This window comes from Tigriopus californicus, chromosome 7 (assembly GCF_007210705.1).
Source record: "Tigriopus californicus strain San Diego chromosome 7, Tcal_SD_v2.1, whole genome shotgun sequence".
In the NCBI taxonomy this organism is placed as follows: domain Eukaryota; kingdom Metazoa; phylum Arthropoda; class Copepoda; order Harpacticoida; family Harpacticidae; genus Tigriopus; species Tigriopus californicus.
Window position 1 is genome coordinate 9,973,089 of NC_081446.1, and position 25,344 is coordinate 9,998,432.

Here is a 25,344-nt window from a genome sequence, read left to right on the forward strand (position 1 = left end):
ATCCTTTTCAAAAAGGAACACTCAGTTCAACCAAAAAAGTTCCATGTCAGGAGGGGACAAACAACCGTGTTTCAAAGAGTTTTGTGTTCCCAACCACTCAAGTAGCTGCTTGTGCTCCACCACCACCACTACCACCACCACCGCCATTTCATCCGTCTTTGAGAACAAGCTCCTCTTTGGGCTGCAGAAGCGATCGCCTCGGTTCCTCTCCTCCTCGTTCGCAACAACAAGAGGGAACTATCAATTTTGAGATTGATGATGTACATTCAACTTACGATGAGGGAGAAGCCTTGAGAAGAGGCAAGATTGCTTCTTCTCGTGGCCCAAGGGAGAATTCAAGTTTCGAAAAATGTCAAGGAAACTCATCTCATTCCAATTTCCTCGCCCATACCATGGAGCTGAATGGAACGGAAAGGGAAAACAGTCCCTCTAACAGACATGTTTCACGGTTGGATTCAAGTGGCCTTCCTGAGCTGCCATCTCAACTTAGTCAAACGAAAAATTCCTCAGTACTGCGCATTGACTGTCAGTACGCAAAAGGGAACGACGTCGACAACACCGACAACGTCGACGATGATGATGACAGCCACTACGACTCCCACAATCCGTTTCACTCCAATTCGGTCTCCTTGGTCTCTTTGAATCCGACCAGTTGTGAAAGCCAGGAGGGACGAAGGAATGCCATTTCAAAGGGACTAGTCAAATCTGCCGAGGAAAGGAAGAAAATTGCTTCAATCCTCGTCGCAGTAGAGCGCAAATCCGATCCAGAGGAAAATTCTACCACGCTTCCAAAGTACCAGGGCTCCTCTTCCTCCTCCTTCATAGAGAGATTTGGTGGCCAAACTTTGAGGCAGCAGACTCAGAGTCATGGAACACCACGCTGTGGCCTTCCTCGACTCTTAGGGAGCATGGAACAAGTTGAGACAGACAGAAAGACGGAGGAAACTGATGTCCTCAGATCTGCAACACGCCACTCTGGTATGGAGATGTCGGACAGCCAGTCATCATCGTCATATTCTTCCTCCTTGTCATCTGAAAATTATCCCTCGGCAGCCGAGCTGATTCAAAAGCGAAGAAATGTTAAAGGCTTTACAGGAAGAAGATTGAGTTGGTGGAGAAAGAAGATGGAACGGAGGAGATGGAGAGCAAATGGAAAAAATCCTCCCAAGGATCATGATGATGATGATGATGATGATGTTCAAGATGATGATGACAACGGCGACGACGACGACAGGAACGGCGGCGGGGAGAAGAGTCAGGACAACAACGATAAAAGAATCACTGATTCTGTCACGTTCCCTTTGTCATCTCGAAATGTGATGAAGCGCCGGGAAAATATGGGGGGGATCTTTCTTCATCAGTCCAAACTGTCCAAGCTGGATGTCGTCACGTCTCGAGGCGGAAGAGCTTTATCTCCTTCCATTTCGTCTGCTTCTTTCAGTTACATGAATGACCAGATCAACGAGATGGGAAATGGAACCAGAAGTCCTTTGAGTTTGTTAGCGGTTTCGAAGACCGGGAATAATGGCAATCGAAAAGGTTCATTATCATCGTCATCATTGGTTTCTTGCCAGGGAATTGGGGATTTGGCAATTTCATCGAGGTCCTCGGAGTCCTCGGTCCCGATATTGATGAAACAAAAAGTCGCGCAAGCCCATTTCCAGTCACAAGATAATGGGTCTCGGGTTTCGTGGAATGGGCTTCTCAATGGCCCTGAACCCCCATTGGATGGGAAAGAAAAAGGATCGAAACGAAATACGATCACGACAACAACATCTTCGACATCGACATCGCCATCGACCACGACCACGACGATGATGATGAAGAAGAAGGAGAAGAGCGAGATTACTCAAAGGGTGCTTCTTCGCCTTCCTCTATTGCCCCAAAACGGACAGAGTCAAGATGTACAAATATCGGAAAAGCAACAACCGACATCGGTTCGACTCACTCTCGAGCTCAAATGGAAAAACCAACAACAAGATGGAAGTGGCTCATGGAGAATGAAAAAGACGCGAAAGAAGAAGAAAAAGAACCGAAATAAAACCAAGCCAGTGCAAGCCATCATCCATGGGTTCCCCAATTCAGGCCCTACACGCAAGAAAAGCCACGGATCACATCACAGCTTCCCTGTTCTCAAACCATGTGTGGTAAGACTCGAGAGAATCCCACAAGATTGGGAACACAGGGTCCGTTCCGAGCGAGATGGTCCAATGCGCCATGAAGTGGCCTGGGGTCAAAACTTTCTGAGCGAACCGAAGTCCCTCCAGGAGGTCGGCGACAACAGAAGTCAAACCAGTGGACACGAAGAAGATTCGAAATTTCGACAAGGAACTCCCACCCAAAGTTTGTCTCCTCCACCACCACCATCACCACCATCACCGCGACAAACTCGAGTGGATGGAAGTTCCATGTTCAAGAGTGACAAACTCCGAGTGTGGAACAAAAGAAGGGAGGAAATAAATTCAGCACCGACCATCTCGTTGCCCGGGACCAAAAATGAGCGAGCAACTGAAAAGCTGGACATGTCACGGAAGATTGATGATGGTGGAACGAGAAGGGGGCACCCCAGAGTCACTGGGGCCGAAGAAAGAGGAAATGGCATTGCCCACCAGCAACAATGTCCTGTCAGGAAAAGAAAGAGGCCTCCACATGCAACTGGTTGTGATCCCAAGATCAACAGCCCAGCAAGAAACAATTCAGTCTCGGATCCGTTCCAATTGCAAGACGAGGTCGTTTCTGAACACTTTCTTAACTCAGGCCTTTCTAATCCATCATCTGCGAGTGCCATCCCATTTCGCGAGGTCAGTGACATGTTCCAAGTGGAGGATGAGGCTTTTGAGCGAGAAAAAATGGTCGTTCCAAGATCAAGAATCGAGCTCCTCTCAGCATATTTCCAAGAACCCAACTTGAGAAGGATGAGGTTGAAAACCCCTTTTCCACAATGTGATGACTCAAGCCCGTCCAATTTAGCTCTACCGGGTTGGAGAGGAATCCCATGCCATCCGTCGAGAAATACCCCAAGAAGTCAAGGAAAGATCTCCGTCATCAGTTTTAAGTAAGCTTCCAACTTCAAACCCTTCAAGCATCGAACCCTTCAAGGCAAAGACCCGATTAGCGTCACCTACCACCTACCCAGCTAGAAAGGAAGAAGACCTCATCACCAAATGCAGAACCAGTACCAGCACCACCATCGCCATCGCCACTTTGGCCTTTCAATGGATTTGTGAATCAAGGGGGAACACTCCTCCTCTTCCCTTCTCTTGCTCGTCCGCCCTATTCAAGCACAGAAAGGCTTAAACCAACGAAATGAAGTCAATGAAGGCCAGGATGGTTCTGGGATTCCGGCTCTTACCATTGGGATACAACACTCGAGGAAAACTTGCCTCGTGGTCGCCTAAGAAGATAAGAGACTTGGAATTTACGTACATCACTGCTTGGGGACCTGAAGGTTTTTCGTTAAGAGAAAGAAGGGAAAGAGAATGGCTGAACAACCCTTTCAGGACTGTGAATAGGTCCCTCCTTCTCGGTAGTCGGTAGAGCGAATCTTGAGCGAAATGAACGAGCCCAACCACAGCTTTCTCCTCACCTCTTTCCACAACTCGTCTCCCACTTCAGAGAGCCATAGATCTCGGCTTTGGAACTTTGGCCCATGAAAATGAGAAGCAAAAGCAATTCCCGGGGCAATGTTCTTGCCGGCTTACATCACAAGGTCCTTTGTCATCGTCATCAGGCTTCCCACCTCCACATGTTCAAGAGCCAGCCGGAGGAATGAGTGCACCCCACAACCTACCGCCCCAATGCATGCATGAAGAGTGGTTTCCACCCAAACAGATGTGGACATAAATTCAAATTTTACATCACATTTTCCGCTCCTTGCCTTTCTTTCCTCTTTCTTCGCACTCCATCTGAACCGGTTGTGCTTGCTTGCTTGCTTAGGGATCTGCAGCCATGGTCGACTGCGATGAATCAAACTGAATGTTCCAAAGGCTTTCAACCCTAGTAGAGCAGCGATGTACGTAGTAGCAGGTACAGAATGCAAAATACTGACATGAAACATCCTTAACCGTGCCAACGAAAAAAGAAAACATTGGGCTTTAAGCGACAAGCTGAACAATCAGCGAGTGTTCTCAAGTCAAATTTATTCACACTCAAAATTTCCTTCCCCTCCCCCAATGCTTCCACCTTCCTTAAAGTTGTATCCCCGAAAATATTATAGGACCTACTCTGAGTACAAGTTATATTCAACAAAGAATGGGTTGTTGGTTGATCGCCATTATCCTTATCATTCCTATTATTGATGTTTTGAAAGATAACCTGGCATCCTGGCATATCAATGCCGAAGAACATCGTTGTAACATGAACTATCCTGAGCTGTGATTTGTATTTATGAAATAAATGACTATATTTGTGGTCTCGATGTGAAACTTCACCCTCATCAGTGTCTCGTTCATCATGATTTCCTCATTGCGCCGAAACCAATTATCATTGATCAAACCCATGCTTGACCAAGTTGCGCCATGTTGGCTCGAGACATCTGATCTTGTGCCAGAAACCCAGAGAGAAGCAAGCAATAAAAGAAGGCATCCCAAAGAAGGGGAGGTCAGAATTCCTGAGCCAACAAGAACGACACGCAATAATGCCTATTCCGGCTATACTATGATGGTATGGTTGGTTGTATTGTTGGGCTTCTCTGTGGCCCACAATTTTGTCACCAGAGAGCTATGTGGACTCATCATCATAATTCATAATTCATAACTCATATCCACCAAGGCGTTGACAGCCCATCATAGTATAACAATTTCAAGTCGCTACACCTTCATTTGAGTCTTATTTGACTTTGTAATGAGATGTAGTACAGTAGTTGAGGAGGAGCCTTCGAGTTCGTCTTCAAATTGGTTCTGGGCTTGCTCCCTCATCCGCGTCATTTGTCAAACCAGCGGCTCCTCCTGTCTCGCTAATGAGCTCAGGATTGAACTCAAATTGCCTTCTGTCTACTACTACTACCATTCAAAGTCACGAACACAAAAAAGCGAAGGGTGCTGCTTTCCTAAAAGGGGAAAAATGTGAACGAAAAGCCTCACCAGAATGTCAGGGAAAACTGGCCCATATATCAAATTCCTCCACTGCATTATTGGACCTCGTGGAAGGCATATAAGAAAGGAGTTTTCCAGATCCATCCAGGGAACGAACTCTTCGGGGCTTAGGGAGCAAAGAGAAGAAAGAAAAAGGGAGAAGGGACACAGAGAGAGGGAGAGAGAGGGACGAAGGCTCCTGGGTCTCGGCCTTTATCAGGACCAAGAAGAGAGGGGGCGATCGCCCGGGGATTCAGTGCTCACTAGAGTTTCCAAGATTCCGAGCAAGAAATGCAATATCGAAACAGAACGGGTGCAACTCACCTTCTTTCCCTATGGATGATAGCATGATATCATATTTTGGCCTGCTGAGGAAAAATGCACAGACTCCGGAGATAGGCAACGAAGAGTTTCACTTTCATGTCACGTCAATGGACGTTTTTCCCCGAGAAAAGGAAGACCATTAGTAAACTTCATTTTGGGATGTTGACTCGCTCCGTGAGTCAATGTACTAGCTATCCATTGCTCCAAGATGGTAAATAGGATGGCAATGACTGGTGTCATTCCTCAACATCAGCTCAGACGAATGGTTCCACACTCTCAACGGCCTTGAGATCCAATTTCGTGTTTGTCACATGTTAAACGGTTAAATGATAGATCGCTCCCAATAAAAGTTAAAGTATCATCAAAGTATCGAAGAGCAACTATTGGCAACCTTGTCCATGCCTTTATGTCGATCACGAAGCTTTCGAAGGTTCTTTGTGCAAGCAAGAAAAGAGAGGCTCCAATTGAGATGAACATGTTTGTCCACACGAGTCAAATGTCAAGTACGTGTTTGTATTGGGTCGGGGAAACCAGCCTCAAAACACTTGGAAGTGTATCAATCGAGGGTTCGTTTTGATGTTGTAGTTTGTCAAGCTCAAAATAATACTTGATATGAGATGACGTAATTCATACATGCACCCATTGGTCATTGACGCAATGCTCATAAATCCTTGTGATAGGTGCTTTTTGCATTCAATTCCGATTGACAACCTCACAATAACAGACTTTCATCGCAATACATTTTTAGTTTGATCAGGCTTTTGTATAATCGATGTAGAATACATCATATATCTCAAAAAGTGTCTACTGCGGATATTACTTCTATCGAACCAAAAGGCCTGCAACTGAGTTCTTTAAGAAAGAGCTGTGTGATGACGTCAGGATATATTTTTGGGAGGGTAGTTGCACATTCGGTCTGGAGAGTTCATTGGTAAATAATTAAATGTAATTTCAAGTCATTTATCCTTAAATGCAAATGTTTCTGTTACATTTGAATTGATAAAAACCAATTTGATTGCTCATTTACAAACATAGGGGATAATTTGACGAGAGAAAACCTGCTTTTTTCATTCGCAGTTAATTTCATGTTTTTGCACCAACAGTTGCTTTTAAAAAACTTACAAAAGATTCAAGTTTTTTCTTCTAATGCACTAAACATGAAAATAATGCAGTGACCACCAAACTAAGTCCCAACGTCCAAACAATTTAAAAACAAATGTCAAGGGCAGTTTGTGTCAGTTCTTAGAACTAGGTAAGGGGGAAACTAATTAATCAATCAGCCTAAAATAAGACCACATGTTAATGATTGACCAACTAAAGGTTGTCGACATTTATAAACCAGTAAAAGAGATCGTTCTGATAAAAGTTACAACCCACTTTGATTCAATGTTCGTTTTCAAATAAACCTTTCCAAAGACTAGTAGTAAAACACAAAATTGATTGAAAACACAATCCAGAACAATTATGTGGTTAATTTCATATCCAAACGGACAATGAATACTATAGTAATTAGTTCTTGGTGCGAAAGGGACCAATAAAAAGACCAAATATTGTGTCCTGAAAGATATTATGCGGTACCCTAAACAAATCAAGATCAGGTAGCTTTCTTTCGAGTGCCTGCCACATTTTTCTAAAATGTTTTCATGCACAACGCTCTTTTCTTTTTTTTTTAGCAATTCATGGCATTTTTATCCGAGAAATATTCATGGCATTTTTGTCCCAGAAAGGAATTGAAATTGGACGGTCCAAATTTATCCAATGTACGAGCATAATGCACCTTTTGTTTATTCATTCCTCCGAGAACTTTTCCTTCCAAAAAAGGAGCCCCTAGTTGTACCCTTTCATGTTGAGGTTTAATCAATATTAATGCATTTTTACCTGCATTTACGAAAAATTCTACTCGACTTTTGCTTTTCTTTATTTCATTGACAAATAAAGACTAACATTGACATGATCGAGAATATTTCCATTGGAAGCGTGATTAATGGCTCATTACTTAAAAAAGACTCACCATCGTCATTATCCACTTCATGGCCAATGAATGCTCGTTCATCGTGAATTCCTCCATTTATGGATCGCGCACATTTTTGCAAATTGCTCTGACCTCCCACGTCACTTTGATTCTTCATTCTTCGGTTGCACCAAATTCATGCGTTTAATGCTCATTAACTTCGTTTTAGGATCTCAAGGAAGGGGCCAAATTCGGTGGCATGATATGGCAATTTTGAGCCCCGTTTTTTGTATTCACGAACGACATTGTTTTAGGTCTTCAACACAAAAGGCTTTTATAGGTGATCCACTCTTTGTCATAAAACCGCCATTCATTGTGCCTCAGGAAATGCACTGTGGATCTAATAAAAATTCAAGAAGCTACTCCGGCTTTAAACGAAGAGTTGTCATTGCTCATTGGTGAATTTCCCACCTGGCTCATTAAACTCTGACCAGGCGTACATTTATCTTGGTTTCATTTTGACAGCAAGTTTTAATCCAAACTAACACCTTCCTGCTTCCTTTTCGGAAGTCTGCCATTCGTAACGGGTCTTTAAGTCCCTCCTTTGAATATGCTTAACACCTGAAATAAGAGCGTTAACCGATGAAAGGAGGCCCCCATTGAACCGATGCGTATGGGAAGTAATTCGTGTATTAGGAGCACCACCACCATGGCCTCCCTTCCTATCTACTAGTTTGTGAGGTGAGAGATAATTACAAGTTTCCTTGCCGAATGTGGGCTTTTCACATGAACTGGCAAAGGGTTGGGAGACGTGTTCCGCTAAAAAAAAAGTAACACTTTAGACACCCGCCGCTCACCTCATATCCTACACCCATACAGAAGAAGATCCCGGGATTGTGAGAATTTCCTATTCATTGCTGCCTTTTTTGAGTAGTCGAGCTGATGTATGTAGGTACACTATCCTGGAGGTGATGGTAGTGGTGGTGGTGGTGGTCGTGGGGTTGAAATAGAAGTAGTAAGTGTATGTACGCTATTTCCGTGCCAGTCTTTAGTATTATGTGTATTTATCTGACGTCACGAATGGATGAGCGTTGTGTAAAGTGCGCGATTAAAAGTGGAGTCGGTCCCAGCCAGAAGAAGGTAAGAAAAGCGCCAATTCATTCAATGGATTCTGTGGCCCATTGGCCTATGTGAATATTCAGATTTACGCCACAGTTCCGGGGCTTAGAAAATGAAGGATGCATATTTTCAACGTACCTTGGCGGATAAATGGGCTCAACCTGATTGAATCAGATTTCTGAATTGGTCGATTGAGAAACACGCAAGATCAGATGGACGGAAACCAACCACAAATTCGCCCAACCCCAACAGCACGACTTCAAAACCGAGATTGTATGAAGCCCTTCAAATCGTCATTTCTCCAACAAGATAAAACATCTGGCAGAAGGGTAAGATACGGTACCTATCTAAGAGGTGAAAGAATTCCATACTGTTCTACTGTATATATGAATTACGAGACATTTTAGAAACGCTAGATCAGCACCCCATTCCCATCTGTTTGAAAAGTGGCTCACAATTCATGTAAAAGTTGAAAATTGTGCCTTGAAAAGCGATGCACTTGTGAACCCTCCCCCATTGTTCGAATGGGTTCAGTTGGAACCGGGAAGTTTGCATTGCCAAGGCCGATTGTCGTATGAATATTACTCCTACGTACGCGTACACTACGTCTTTCGTTTCGACTGGTCTCAAGAGAGATCTAACGGGTGCACACTTGAGCAGGATCACAAATGGAGAGTGAAATTGCTCGCTTGCCAATCTCAGTGTGCCTTTGGTGCTACTTCATCTCCAACGGGCTCCTCGCTTTGGCATACATCATCATTTCGATCTTCCCAGTCAAATGCAGCTTCCACCTCCAAAATAGAAGCCCTGCTAATGATAATTGCGCATGGAAATCTTGCACTCAAATATCAAGGACATGAACAAGGAGTGAACCAGTTCCAGCTGAATATAGAATGTTCACCTGTGGTGAATCGAAATGCAAACAGTGTCATGTCTTTGACGTCAGAGGATTTGGTGATGCTAGCTTTAATGTAACATCCGTAAGTTGTTCAGTTACTTTAGTATTTAGTAAGCGTTTTCTGACTTCTTAACTGTAGATTCGATCATAGATGGTGGGTGTAACTGGATCTGCGCATTTGCTCTTCCATTGGCATTCTGTCCATCCCTAGTTCCATCCAAGACATATAAAGGCATCCAATGGGCTTTGGTGCTCGATATGGGAACATTTTCCGAGGCCTATTAAGCGAAGCCAGATCAATCTGAGATAGGTTGAAAGATACTAGCAATGCTGCTTTCCTTTTGCCTGGAACCGTAAGTGGCAACATGGATGGAGGGCGGCGAATGTGAAGTGCACAACTACTCTAAACGAGATATCTTCTATTCAATTGATCCGAGTGGAGAAGATGCCGAGGCAAAACTTTTTTTCGGGGTTAACTTTTCTCCTCTATCTTACAAGACTCGTCTGTCTGCTCACTTTAGAGCCCAATCTTTTCAATTGAGAACTGCAAATGCGTACGAGGAATAGAATTGTCGTTTTCGATTGTGACAAGCGAGGATTTTGTTAACCCATGAATTATTGCCCCGTGCCCAATGGACCATCTAGTCCATTTCACTGAAATGTTTGGCCGTGATATTTCAATGCGCCTTATTGGATGCATATTTGATGTGGCCATTACAGAGCTTTTCTCCATATGAACTTTGAGTAAGTGTCCTTTTATCTAGGAATAGACCAATATAAACTTGAGCTCGAGTGTTCATTATATTTTGATGAAATGTCGTTAAGCCTTGAACCAAAATTGAGCTATTTCGATATCAATCGCCAACCCATTTCAGCCTCTGGATATTTAATGGGCATCCTCAAAGATTCTCCTCGGTTGTGCACTAATAATGGCGGGAAGTCAAATCGCTCTGAAAATGATCCTCTTTCACCCTCTAGTCCGCCGTCGTCATCGTCTTTTATTCGGTAGCTGAGCTGGAAGTTGGCGTTGTCAGATGTTTCCAAGATATTAGAATGAATAGCTGGTGCATAATGATGCATGATCATAGAGCATCATCCTTCAGTAGTGTAGTCCACACTAATAGCGAATACTTTCCCCGCCATGCTTCGCACCATATTGTCCGCACCCTTCTCTTCTCCAGCTAACTCGACAAGCCAATAAAGTATTGTACTACTGTTCGAGCAGATGGTGCCAGAAAGACGAATCGGCACCCTCAAAATCAGAGCCATTAACTTTTGATATGTCCCATAAGCTATGATCATCATCACTCCCATCGGCACCTCTTCTTTCCCTTTTGCCCCTATTGATTCAACAAGACTTATTATCATGATCATGTGGTGAGGTCACGCCCATTACAGGGAGCAGTCCCAAGTGAATTGTGGTTAGTGCAGGACATGATAAATGAACATGGAATTGTGCGGTTCGCCCGACAACCAACCAACCAGGATGCTTACTTAATTCAGGAGAGCGAGCATCCATGAATTACTTCTGAGGCACTCGTGGAACAAAAAGTACACATGTAATCGATGTCACGGACACGAATTCTGTGGAAATCCCACAATGGCGTTGACATTTCTCTCAATGCGTGGAAAAAGACTGGACTGGTCTTCATGATTTTGATCTTCATAAGTGTTTTTTCTCACTGTCATTTGATGGAACACAATGTGGTCAAGCTGCTGAGTCTTGAAGATCATGGTTCAGTTTTTTTTTGTAATGGAACATATGTCTCTCTTTACCACAGTGAGTCGTTTGGCACGCTAAGAAAACGTTTAGAGCTCAACAAAAACAAATGTTGAAAAATTTCGCTCTCCCCCACCCTGATTTGAAGGTCCATTCATCATTTAAGGGAGTTTTAGGACCTAAACAGTCCGAACAACCTACTCGCACCTGGACCCACGAATTCCAACCAAATAAGTTCCATTTCCAAGATAAGCCAGACAAATCTTGTTTATTATCCTATTGGATTACTCCTCTCCCTGCTTGTTCCCAATTCTCGAGAAAAAGTCTTGACTGCCTCAGTTCCACTTCCAGTTCCACCACGCGTCCATTTCATGCTGACAGCGATCCCACGCGAACAACTAAGGGGATACGGTACTGCTTGTTTGGCTTATCTTTAACTTCTTAGCACGAGCTACAAGACCCTTAAAAATCATTGTTAACTTCCAAACACAAATGATACCTTTAAGACATGTTGTTGACTAGGTTTCCATTCAACCTGGATGCAGTCCGCTCAGGGTAGTGAAATATCTCGATAGTGCATGGTTGGATTCTAATAAAAACAAGACAGCCTTTCCACCCTTGGGTCCATCGACTGCCGCCCTGAAGTTGGCACTTTTTTGTGTGTGGCTCTACTCGATTTCGGAGTGTTAATGTCCATGTTACCCCAATGTGGTTAACCAGGAGATCAGTGTTTGTGTGTCCCTCGACTCCCTTGATCGCCGATTGTGTCGTCACTTCGGTTCCTCTCCAAGTCCAACACAGTTCGAACCAATGGCGGTGCCAGGAGCGGTCACACACACGCACGTTAACTGTAGAGTAGATCCCCTATCTTTCTCTCTCTTTCGCTCTCTTTGTCCCTTAGTCTCACTCTCCATCTCTTTGCATCCACAAAACAACTCGAGGCTATGGTCATGAGATCCCTGAAAATTGGATGGATTTGACTGTCAAACTCGACACGTGCTGGCCTGATCCTGGTCGATTTACATGATAATTGATGTTTGGATTACTTTTGTCGCCTTGGAGCCTGGATTTGCCACTTCTTTTTTTGATGGGCTGTGGAAGCTAGCTGTCTTTAAAGTGGGTGTCCGTTTTCATATCTGGGTGTGAATCATCATCCACTCGGATCATACTCCCCTATTCAAGCAAGTTGTGGAAATTGGACGAGCATTGGAGTGCGAGTGTGGCTGATGGGTTGAGTTTTCGTGGTGCATCAATCCTTTCTCTCGTTTCCACTCAGTAGAGCATTAGACTTAGCAAACGCGCTCCAATGACTCAGGAAACCTTGCTATTGTTACGCAAGGACACGGTGAATATCAAATGGTTGTTCCACGAAACGATCTCTTGAAAAGCCTTGGAGGTATTGTCTTTGAAGCTTTGACAGCATAAAGCCAAATATGGCCCGGAAACCAATTAAACCTAATTGTCATATTTATCTGCATCTCGATGGTTTGCACTCTAGTTTGCACCGATGGCATTCATTGCTTGCTTCCAACTCTTTTGTGATTAATACCTACACCAATCAATTATCACTGTACTCCCTTGGGAGTACTCAAGCTAAGAAATTCAATAAACCAACCATAAAGAAAAAACAGTCGTCCACACTAATATAGAATATGTTTTTCCTTTGAGAAAATACCATATTTTGGTGAAATAGCTCATCATAAGCTTTCAAGAACGACTAAATTACGTCACGAACAAGACTACAAATTTCCATTTTTGTTTCACTTTTGCAAACGAAAAATAGTAAATTGTTATACTTACACAAACGGCTAAAGTAATCCGATTTAATTTCAATGCCATTTTTCCATATCAAGTTTCATCCAATATTTGACAAATCTCCTTGACACGTGGGAACAAGCACACAAAAGAGTCCTTTCAACAAACCAAAAAAAGGAAAACATGAATGTTTATCAAATCTAAAAGCTTTAGTCTTCCTCGGACTCGAAGAAGTAGTTCAATGGTGTGAAGCCCAGCCCAAGCTCACAATCTCGACTAAAACCTCTCGAAAGAAGACAGATTATTTTGGGTGGAACTTGGAACAGAACACGTTGTCGTATGAGTACGTCCTCCATAAAGTCTCCATGCGAGGAAACCTCCGGTTCTGGCAGGCAACGCTCATACTAGCAAGGCATTTGTTGAGGCAAGCAAACTCTGGATAAAAACACATTTGGGATCTCTCTTTCTCCCTGGGCCTTTCCAGTTCACTCTCCACTCCTTTCCCTGTGCTCACGCTATCATGTTACTATTTCATTGGGAATGAGCCGGAGAGAATGGAAGGGAGAAAATGATTCAAGGTATAGTGTACAGTACGTACTAGAATGCAGAACACTGTTCGCCATGTACGTACGGTATACTCAGACGTAATCGTCCTCCGGCCAAAATTTTATGGCCTAGCACATAAAATTCGCCATGTATCCTCGAGCCTCGACCTCGTGGAGGGGGGATATAACAGGAGGATAGGCTCGTGCTTGGAGGCATCAGAACGATAATCTAATAGTCGGCGTGAGTCAGAGAGAAAAAGACGTATTTGACAATTGCGGTTCAGTTTTGGGATCAAGTTATTGATTTGCAATCTGTCAAGCTGTAATTGATTCCATAATTGTTCCAAGAATCTGAGGGTCCAATCACTTTTAGAATTAGTTGGAAACTCTTGATTGATGATCCGCCCTTTTCGTTGGGGTGAGAAGGCGAACTTTTTTGCTATACCATCGATAGCGAAGATAGAACCTCATGGTGTTCCATCTTTCAATCGGCGTTCCATCTTGATGATTAACTTCCGTTGGGAGCACTTGGGTAAAGCACGTTGGTTGAAGAGGCTGCTCCTCGTAGTTCACTTTCTGCTTCAAATTGGGATCGAACTGGGCACACCAACAAAGTTCCCCAAGAGTTTCTAAAGAACTCTTGAGCGAAAGGAGTGAATTGATCGATTAGGCCCTCTGGGCTCCAAAATAGTAAGCCAGGGAGATCACAATGGAAGCATGTCAAAATCAGTGTCCAATTAGCAGAAAACCACCACTCTCGTCTATTCCCTAGCATAGATGTTTGTCGCTATTTATCTCTCTCTTTTGTCCCTGTTTCGTAATTGGACCACGAGAGAGCCAACCCATTAGCGAATGGACCATGGACAAACGGGAAGGCTTGAACGAGCGTACAATGATTGTTCCATGATCTGGAAACAAAATGCTCTCAACGGAGAAGAGTTGCTCTTGAGACCTTCTCTATCCCCGACGTCTCTCTCACTCATGGAACTCGGAAGGAATTATTTCCGCCATTCTTAGTGTTCCAGAAAACTGTTCCAGACGGAAGACCACACAGAAACACGAGGAGATTGAATCTCGAGGTGGGACAATGGACAACGGACGAGGGAAGAAAAAGTTAGTTTTGCTACGAATTACCCAACCCCCAACAAGATATAAGTCTGATGCCTTTCCTCGCCACGCGGCAAATCTACCGCCCAAAGGCTCATCCCACGGTTTAAATCCAACTTCATCGTCGCTCTCGAAGTTTTCGAAGCCATTCTAACGTGACATTTCGTTCTCTATTGATCAAGAGGAATACATCGTAGACGGAATCTTGATACTGTTGTAGCATATGTACATTTTTGTTCCTCCTTCTTAACTCTCATTTGGGGGAAGTAATTTGCTCAAAGAAATGTACAATTCTCTTGCCTGAGCAGACTATGATACTATCTACTGAATAGACGTGCGGGAAAACCAATGGGAAAACCGATGGAAGTCCATAATGAATGACAGCCATTATTGTCTCACACTTTTCGGTGGGAATCGCTTAATCCCTATAGGGACGATAACCAGAACTAGATTTTACAATGGTAAGGTCTGACCTTCGCCGGCAATTTTCGAGTTGGAACACTGGGGGGGGAGTTAAAGTTTGCCATATTGCACGTGACAGATCCTTATTTTTACGGCTTGGATACCAACAAAAAGGCACGCCTCAAAGTTAGTGCTGAAAGGAGTGATTGAGATACTACATCGTTTTGGTTTTGGTTTTAGTCAAGCCAACAAAGCTGAAACTTTTTGTTGAACATGGGCAATTAAATCTTCTCATTTAGTCTTTTTATTGAACTTTCGATGTATCGAAAACTATTGCGTCACTCAAATGAATGTGGAAAGAACAATCGCAATACATCGAGGCCAAAGTTGTCTAGTTCGTAAAGCCCTTCTACATAATACATGATAAGAAAGGTAGGCATAAAACACTGTTTACGAATATACTGTCTGTAAAATTTCAACCAAAAGTTCATCTACTTGGAGCCTGGAGAGGTGCTGTATAGTGTTTAACCATAAAAACATAACTCTGTTGGCTATGGTCATGGCATGGAAAGGTCTTTAGTAATTCCTAACGTAGGTGCAACTCTCAAAGAGCGAAGTCGCATTAGCCTGGAGATACTTTGGTACCTTGCTAATGAACGGCTAATTGTGTTTCACTTGATGATGTTCATTCGTGAACATTCCCGCGAGCCACTGAGCAAGCTGGTTTTCCATCCCGAGGGTCACTTTCCCAACGACTTTCGAGACGGAGAATGCTTATGCAATAAGCTACTTTATTACTCCAGGTTCATTATGCAAATCCTTTGGAGTATTCAACCATTTATCTCTCCGGAAAAAACGGCCTTTACTTACAGATGTTGGTACAGACAGTTTCTAAAGGCCACCCAATCAAGCCGTGACGCAAACACATTCATTGGTGGAGGATTTTTTGTATGCATACAGTGTATGCTGGCACAGTAGAACAAATATTGTACTGAAATAAAGAGATTCCTTGCTGATTATTCTCAGTCAATTCGTGCCAGTACTCTTGTCTTATCCGTAAGAGCCATAAATGGCTCCTGAGATAAGGTGGCATAAAAAGTGGATCATTCAATTATTCTGGGTTGTTGTGCACTCCAACCAGATTCACTAGACAAGCATAATAATGAAAGCATGTCGATCTTCCGTCAATCTTTAAGAGTGTCTTTAGAACGCTGAGATCAAATGGAATCGTCGGTGGTCCAATAAGAATCCAATAAGACCAAAAACGGAGGTAAATATTTGATCGAATCTCATGATTAACCACCAAGTCTTTTCCTCAGCAGTATTTCCCTTCAGGCCCCATCCCAAGTTTTACGGTAGACCCTGACTAGAAGTATTAGTCTCGTTTGAACCATCAGCTCTTTCCCCTCTGTTAACAGAGAATGTACTGCTTTCGTGATTTTGGCCTGATTCTCCGTTTAGTGGGTACAAGCTTACTCGTACATGTTCTTCATTCACGGAGGTAAAGGACTTTCCACTAAGGCCGCAGGTCCGATAACATCTTCCGTCTGTAGAAAAAGGTATGCAACGAATTCCTAATCCTTTTACTTTAAAACAGATCTTGAATATATGAGAACTTGGTTCATGCAAGGACTTTCTTGAAACACATTAATATCAAGCCAAATTTGAAAAACGTTCCAATTGTTGATTCGATCTTTCTTCATCTAAGAGTCTCTTGGTTTATCAGTTTAAAAACTGAAATGTATTGTATTTCCCGATGCAACAGGCGCAGAGGAGCAGATGTGTACAGTGGTAAAATTTGACTTATTTTTGAAGTTCAGTAATTCATTTATAGTTGAAGAAAGGTCATACGGACTAAAGTTGTGCATCGGATCAGATTGATAAATAATATTCGGATTCGGATTCGGATTGAGGAATGGAAAAAGTCGGATCCGATCCAAGTCCAAAATTGCAAAATAAACTAGATTGATGTAAATTTGCTTTGAGAATGGTATCTCTCGCAACTCTCAAAATGTGAGGGAAATCAAAGAACATCAAAGTTAAAATCAATGAATGGACCTATGAAGTTATCACTGTTGTGTGGCAATCCCACACAAATAAAGAAACACAAAATTTCAGAAAGTGAGAAAAGGGTCAAAATATTTGTGGTCCATGCAGTCAATATTAGGAAAAAGGAAGTGATAATACCTCATCATATTAAGCCTGTTAATGAACAACTTTTGAACCATTTTGATAACTTCATTATATTCAATAGTACTACAATTGAAGCATATGACAAAGACAGGCTATACTATTGTATTATTGTTACAAAAAATGACATTATTGCAAGAGGAAGATTATATTTTGACTAAGGGAACTCCACTCAATCTCATCATTTTAAAACGTTTAAGCGGCAATAGGGCACATTCTGATAAAGTTAAATGAGTTCTTTTTTAGTCAATTGGATGAAAAAATCAAATTTGGATCAGATTTTGCAAAATATTTCGGATTATATTCGGATTAATCAAATATATCTCGGAAACAGATTCGGATTTGATCAGAAAAATTCGGATTCGGATACCCTGTCGGATCCGATGCACAGCTCTAATACGGATGATGCAGGTGAATTGATAATTGAATTGATACCGGCAGGGATGTGTTGGAATGGACATGAACCAGAGTAAGGAAGATATTTGGATGTACTCGTACGTATCATGTCCAAATTGAAATTAGTAACCGAGGAACTGGTTTCGAGCAAGAACATTACCCTTTGTTCCATCTCTTTGTGGAAATATTCACTTGTCTTCAATAGCAATGTTTGTGCGCTTTTGGCTCGGTGTTATTCCTCCATTGAGAATGAACGTGGTCTGGTTCAACGAGGAAGATGGAACGATGTAGTAGTCGCAAAGCCCAGAACGTGTGAATATGAGGAAGGCACGTACACGTGGCTGGTGGTAACCAGCAAACCATTTCCCTGATTAAATGTAAATGAAGAGCACTTGATGATAGAGTTTCACCATGCAGACCATTACGGCACACACAACATTATGGTTAGGAGAGATCTCCTTCACCCCATCCAAGATGGAATTGGAACGATCAGAGTGTACCTACCTCGTAAATGGGATGATTCTCGAAAACATCCTTTGGCTGCCTATCCTAGGTACGTACGGCATATTGAGCTGATATGTTGTTATAAGCATGCCTGTCCATTCTTTCATGAAGAAGCAATGCATGTGTTTAGATTTCCTGGCGATCTCTGGATCTCTGGAGAGGAAACTTTTCCAGATTCAATGACAGTGAGGAAGTGAGGGAATGGTCCTTTTTTGAGTTGAAGAAAGAGATAGTGAAAAGAGAATAGTCAGCCAACGAACGTTTGTCGACAAGATCCCTCGAGTGTTGTTGGCCAAGCATGTTGTTTCTCTTTTGATCCATTTATTTCCAGTGCCAAAAATGGTTCCACTCGGGCTGGGCTGGGGCGGTCCCTTGGGAACACCGCTTGCAGGTCACTGAGACACTGTGTAAAACCACCAACTCACCAACCAACCTCGATCAAATGATGCTCGCCTTGAATTGAAACGCTCTTTTTTTGTCTTCCGTGTGGATGGTTACCCCTCGGAGTGTGAAAATCAATGGACATCCATGTGTGGATGCGTATGTGGATAGGGTATTTAAATAAATGTCGGATGAAGTTGTAGAATTTATGAGGCTCATAGAAAAACTTTAGTGTGAAATATGGTGCGAGCTCTTTCTTCTTTTGAATCGCACAATCACTTTCTGGTCCGAGTCGGTCATGCTGGTCCATGTCATTGGGTTTGAAAGCTCGCAAATGGTTCATGCTTGAGTGTGCTATTTTCAACGGTGTCTCCAGCTACTTTCTGAGCATTATGGTTTTGCATCCAATTGAGTGAAAGTCAAGAAGCGTAACCATGAGCTCAGGAGGTTTGGATGCTGCGAGGAACTACTACTACTACTACTACTACTACTGTATTGTACGTATATATAGTAGTCTACAGAAACGAGGCAATGTGAAAAGAGAGAGAGAAAGAGACCCTACTTGAGTCGCTCCTGCACTCAAAATCCAGGCCATGGCTTTGGAACAACCTGGGGTAGAAATTGGATCAGGAGTGCCTTTTCAGATCCATGGCAAGATTTGAACACAACACGTTGTGCTGTTGTAGGTCTACAGTGTGTACGTACATAGACCATTCATTCTGTACACGGGAGAAGGATAATGTGATGGGCTTCTTCTTCATCCTAAGACATACACACAAGGCAGAAAGAAATACGTATTGGTTATGGTACTGTATAGTGTACACTCAGTGTCAGTCACGGCCATTAAAGTGCCTGTGGGGAGTGCTCAATTTTGTCATCAATTGTGCGGAAGCCAAGAGTCGAATCGTTCTCGCATCTGAGTGGCCACGAAATGCCCCTTTCATCTCTTCCTTCGACAAGCCAGTGCATGCAGCCAGCCCCTTTGGGGTGCCCTCATTAAGACAGCAGTCCCAATTCATTTCTCTGCTTTGTGCTTTTGTGGCGAGACCCCCCTGGCTCGGGTTGCTGATGCTACTACCGCCCACACCCGTATGTACACCCATCGGAGTTGCCCTCTTCTCCAGTTCTTGTTATTCCTCGTCTTCCTTAACCAGCTCTGGAGCAGCTACTGTTGCTGTTACTACTATTACTGCTACTGCTATCAAAGAGATCGTAGGCAAAATGAATTAGCGGATCCACTCGAGCGAGGCTTTGCAGATGCTATTAAGACTGGCTGGTTGGTGCGGTGCTTTGTTTCTTATCTTAGCTCACATTAGGTAACAATGGATGCACTCAAGCTGAAGAACAAATTCGGGCGACAATTCCGTCCTCCTACTTTTCCATCACCCTGGCCTCGGTCCGGTTGGAGTCACTTTGACAAGTCTGACAATTTCTCCGTGGCACCAGCATCTGCCGGTTACGAAATCGAATTACTACTCAATCCAATTCGGTGAGATTGAATGCCTGCAGCTTGAGGCAACTTTGGGTCCTCCCGTCCTTTTCCCTTTTCCCCAGTCGCCTTCCCTCCCTTCTCTTTTGCTCCCTCTTTCCTCTCTTTCTATGTACTTCACACACTTCTTTGAAGGTCGAGTGGAGGCCTTTGGCTCACATTTAAACACCCACTCTCAAGGAATCGTCAAGAAAGACCGTATTTGTCTTTCTAGCATTGTTCACGTTTTCTACACTAAAAGTGTTTTCAAGCACCTGGTCAACAGATTTACTTAAATGGACTGGAAAGCCCACCTTTAATCCCCAATGACCATCTTCGTAACTTGATTACTTCGACCTTATTCCGAGAAGAATAACCTTGGACATTTGTCATGCTCTTGTTTGGAACTACCGTGGAAAAGTCCAATGAATATTAATACCCAGTTTTGGTCCGTACGGTCCCATTAGTTGGGTTGGAAGGAGAGGAAGTCTTTATTCATTTATGCATATGATCATGATGATGATGATGATGTTCTTAGCCATGGTCGTCCTAGTGGCCATACCCTTGGAGACAACTTCCGTACTTTCTACTTCCCTTTCTCCTTGCTGACCCTCCTCTCCCCCGCCACACCCACCCACACGCACAAACGCTTCCCATTTGGCCACTCAAAGGCTGGAAAGGGCCCAGTCATAGGAAACTTTAACGGAACTGGAACTACATGCATCTACGGTATATACCCCAATAGACTGTGATACTTGCTTGAACAGTGATAGCAATCATTTTGCAAGTATGATTCCCAAACTTCTGGATTCAAAACTGCTCAGTGTCGGTTTCGGTATGAAATTTGAAATTTATTTGCTGTTGGTGAACAGAGTTCCAAGATACAATGTTCATTTAATCAGTCTTTAGCTTGGTTCCATTTTCGGAGTTTCCTTAACCAGCTTAGTCAGAGCTCAGGGCTTTGACTTGAACTGAATATGTAATGTCTCTGTCACATAATTTTCCCCCACTTTTGGGAGCTAGACACCAAAAAATGACAGACTTTCTCGGCACCAAGGCCGTTCTTGCACCCAATTCATTTCGTAATGAGGTAGCAACGAGCAAAGGAAAAGCAATGGGTACACTTAAGAGCACACACTGGCCTAGAAGTGGCACTTCCCACCTCCCACCCACCATCCACTGCTATGCTATTCAATAGACTGCTGGCCAACACAACTAAGGACAAAGAACCTTGAATCAGATTACCACGAAAGGCTCTTTGTGGTCAAATCTGCCCTCCTCCTTCTAGCTCTCTTATCCTGCATATAGGCCTTCAGTCATGATACTCCCCAAAGAACAACCACGCCAAGTTGGGCTTGTATGCATATCAGTATCAATGATGGAACAGCTCTTCGTTGAGACCCTGGCTTGGACCGCTCTTTCCCTGCCATTGACAGACTTGATTACGATGCCACAGGGCTAGTACTTTACCGTTGTACAGTACATGACCACGTTGTAAGAGCAATGCCTCCAGGTGACCATAGTTGGGCTCCAAAATTCTGAAGTAGCGCACGCATGTTTCTATTTTTTTTTAATAAAGGAGGATTTGGTTATGAGACGGATGAGATGGAATAAGCTCGTTTCAATGGGCCAAAAAAGGGTTACCGCACACTTTTTTTCCTCACGGAAGGGCTCATGCCAACAACTCAGCATAAAATTCATGATGCTAAGCACTTTTGATCTCAAGGCGAACAATAACCGCGGATACGAGCGGAAATTCTTTTTCTCACATAAATCCGTGGATTTCGGCTCATCTTTGTTGGGAACTCCATATGGAAGTTCATATTATTCATGAGCAATTGATATTCAAAATGGTCTTTGAACTTGGCCTCACTTGAGACGTATGCACCATGAGCCACAAAAAGCCGTGCGTGAGATGACCAACATTGATGGTATCAACCAGACAATCTTTGGCTTCTCGGCGCATCCATCCACCTATCGATTTCCTCGACCATTTCGGAACAATTCCCGGGGGGACGAGGAAACCGAGACTTTAATAGCAGATGTGTTTCAGGATATGGAGGGCCAATCTTATCTGTTCGATTGATCCGTCATGTAATGAGTGTTTTGGGTGGGGGATACTGGCACTCACTCCACGGACATTGGTGACAGCTCGATCTGTCAAGTTCAATGCAATATCACGAATCGAGACAGCTTTTTATGGAAGTGTTACAGCTCCAAATGAGCTAAAATTATGGTTGAATTTCGCTTTGCAATTGCATTAAGTGCAAATATGTTCGAGTGGAGGCATTTGTGTGGTTGCGGACAGAGGATGAAAAATGGAAATCTTTGTAGATTGCGTCATGTCGTTTGCAAGCACGGTACACGTTCGACTTATTTGATTGCTGACAGCTTAAGAGTGTTTGACGTCTTGACGTCAAGGGAAGAAAATATCAATTGATATCTTAAAACATTCCATGACTGTTCCTTTATAATCGATGTGACCATGCTAGAATGCAAAATGTGAGTTTTAACCATACACACGGTTCAAGTGAACCAAAGCTGCCATTTCAATTACCACGTCTGGAATGAGAGGAAATGAAAAATCTTTGAGGGGACACTTGACAACTTGTGCGTACAACTATAAAACGATGATATCCATAGAAGGTACATTTGGAAAAGTGATTGCCTCCTGACCATTTATCATTCTTACCGTCTCGTTTTGCTCTCTCAAAATGTCAGAAAAAGTCTCTTAGTGAAAAGAAAGGGGGCAAAGGGGTGACAGATAGTCAGATACGCTTAGTATGAGCGAGGCTGTTCTCGTATCAACATTGGGAAGGTTCCTTCCTTCCGACATCTCGGAGACAGAGAGGGAACCATCAAGATTCAAAAGATTGAAGATGAGAAAAAAGGGGGAGACCATTAGGAGACGTTAAACGGTGAATGTATCCACGATCGATCTCATTTGTTTCAATTACAGCAATGTCAAAGGGATTCATTCCTCCTCTTTTTTTGTGGCTCTGCAGGTGACGGGGCTTCACTTTGGGGAATGAGCGTGGATTCTCAAGGGTTGAGAACGACCCCGCTCCTTTTTCTGGTTAGTAGAGCAGTACCATTGGTCTATCTACTCATTAGTTTCAATTGAAGCAGATGACACATTTAAATAGTGGCGGTTTATTCAAATAATTGAGAATTGCCGAATGAAGGCCGTCAATTTTAGGAGCTTATTACTGCTTATTCATCAGAAGGTTAAACTTGGGATTTGGAGAGCTGCACAGGAACGGTCATGAAATTGTGCTTGCAATGTTAACAATATAGGTATGCAAAGCGGCATACCGTTAAACAAAAAATGCCACATGTACAACTCACTAAAATAGAATGACTTTTGAGTGGAAAATTGTGTGAATACAGGTGTACCTTTAATGAACGGAGCTAGAAGTCTAGTTTTTAGCGTGAATTTTTCCGCTGCTAACCATTTTTCGGACTTTTTCCCAGGCTGACCGAGTCCGAATTCGAGTTCGAAAAATTGAGTCTTTTACTAGACTAAAGTTCAGCAAAAAGAGTCATCTTGCTTTTACGAGTGCCCTACTTTTACAAAGTAAAAGTAACAAGGCTAATCAAATCATCATTTAAGGGTTGCTTTCTTGCATGACAGAGTAAACCGGTTTCTGACGAAATTAGAGAAAAAAATGAATAATTGTTTAAAAAGTCCGGACTCGAATCCTTCCTAAAAGACGGATTTGTGCGATCAATTTCTCCAAATCGAGTAAATGGCTCGAGTGCATTCGGACTCGAATTTGGACTATGACAAGTACTATTAACAACCCTTCAAACTGAAAAATGTAATAAATGGGGGCTATCTGTTACAGGTCTCGTTGACTTTATGAGAATTGAGTAGTTTCCAAGATTTCCAAAATTATTTTTTTCTCCAAATTTAGTATTGCTTATGAGTGGTATTACACAAAATATGCGAACTTTATAAATAGAAAGTAGAAAAGGTGTGTCTTTTAATTTACAAAAATGTAAAATCAGAAAGCTTGTCATGATGATAAGTAAAGCGGGTAAAAACTATTTTTTCAAAACATTTCGGCCATTTTCTCGAAAAGTAAATATTTAAACGTTTTCAATCGCGAGGGTGATATTTTGCGCATTTTCATTATATTTTGGCAATTCAAGAACCAACCACATGAATTCGTGGATTTTTGGTCCAAGTCTAAACTGCTATGGCATCTAATTCAAAACAGCATGGCTTCTAGCAGAAATAAGGCGGGTTCATCAAGAGGGATGACGATTGAATAGAATAGGAAGAAGTGTAAAAATGAGTTTTTGTGCTTTCTTACTACAGTTGGGCTATACATGAACATTAATAACTAGAACAACTATGATACAGTGGAATTTTCTAATGCCCTAGAATTTTCTACTATGACAGGTTGATGCCTGCGGTATCTACCGGATGTTTCATAATGATCCGGACTGGTCTCAAAGGGCAACCTGCTGGAGTTTAGGCAAAAACATTGAATTTAGCTTTTAGCGTTTCAAAGATTTTTCACAAAAATGGCGAATGTGCATTAAGAATTAGGACCATTATTGAACAGAGAGAGAGAAAAAAAAATAAATTAAAAAAAAAGGAAAAATAAAAAATTTTTTTGACAAGTCCTGAAAACCACTCCAAGTGACCCTCAAACAAGAAGAACAGTTAAACATTGATTGATTGGTGGGAAATCTAATAAGCAAGCTGGGTGTTAACTAACTAGCTTCTTCTTAAGTCAAATCAATCCTAAATACAGGGCCCTATTAAATCCCAACCTGAAGAAGCTAAGAACCTAGCCACATTGGAAGGATATTTTGCTCACCATCTTAAGAACTTGACTACCCAAAATGAAGCATAAGATGCTTTTAGACCAAACTCAAAGGCAAATGTGCACTTCAAGAAACAGAAATTTGAAGACCTGTATGCTAATGCATTTCGATAATAAATATTTTTTTTAATATTTGCAGCTTTTTCAATTTAATTTAAATGCTTGGTCGTTTTTGGTGCAATGTTTTTACCCGCCCTAATGATAATTGATTGCTTGACATCAAGATTGGTACTTAGAGCATAACCACCAGAAATATAGGGGAAACAGTAAGGGAGTACAGTAAACAGTAGCAAACCCTGGCTCTGGGATGCACCACAAGGCAACCTGTAAGCCATGTGGGTAAGGAAGCCTTTGCCGTTTGATCCCTTTTTAAAAAACGAGTATTGGAAAAAAATGAGTAGGTTTTCTACATTTCAGTTTTGAGGTGGTTAGAACTTGAACTTTTGTTTAGCATCACATGCAATTTTTTGTATCAATATTATAGATCTTGACCTGTAAACGTGATTTTCTAGAGCTTTTTAGTTCATTACTTATACAATAGATGACTATTGAGGCAATTGGAAGTGCAATTATAACACATTTTCATTTGCCTTTTGTAATCATAAAGGGTTATATTGTTTATGTAATGTTTGCAAATTCTTTTAGAATAAGGATTTTGAGACGTTTGTAAAAAG

At 42.4% G+C, this 25,344-nt stretch overlaps 1 long non-coding RNA gene across 1 annotated transcript; it reads left to right on the forward strand.

Annotated features, from left to right (window-relative positions):
- Nucleotides 1–8,666: 8,666 nt before the first annotated feature.
- On the forward strand, nt 8,667–17,809 carry LOC131883525 (uncharacterized). Its single transcript, XR_009373616.1, has 3 exons — nt 8,667–8,795; nt 16,312–16,452; nt 17,685–17,809. It is a non-coding gene; the product is annotated as an uncharacterized LOC131883525 (long non-coding RNA).
- Nucleotides 17,810–25,344: the final 7,535 nt, after the last annotated feature.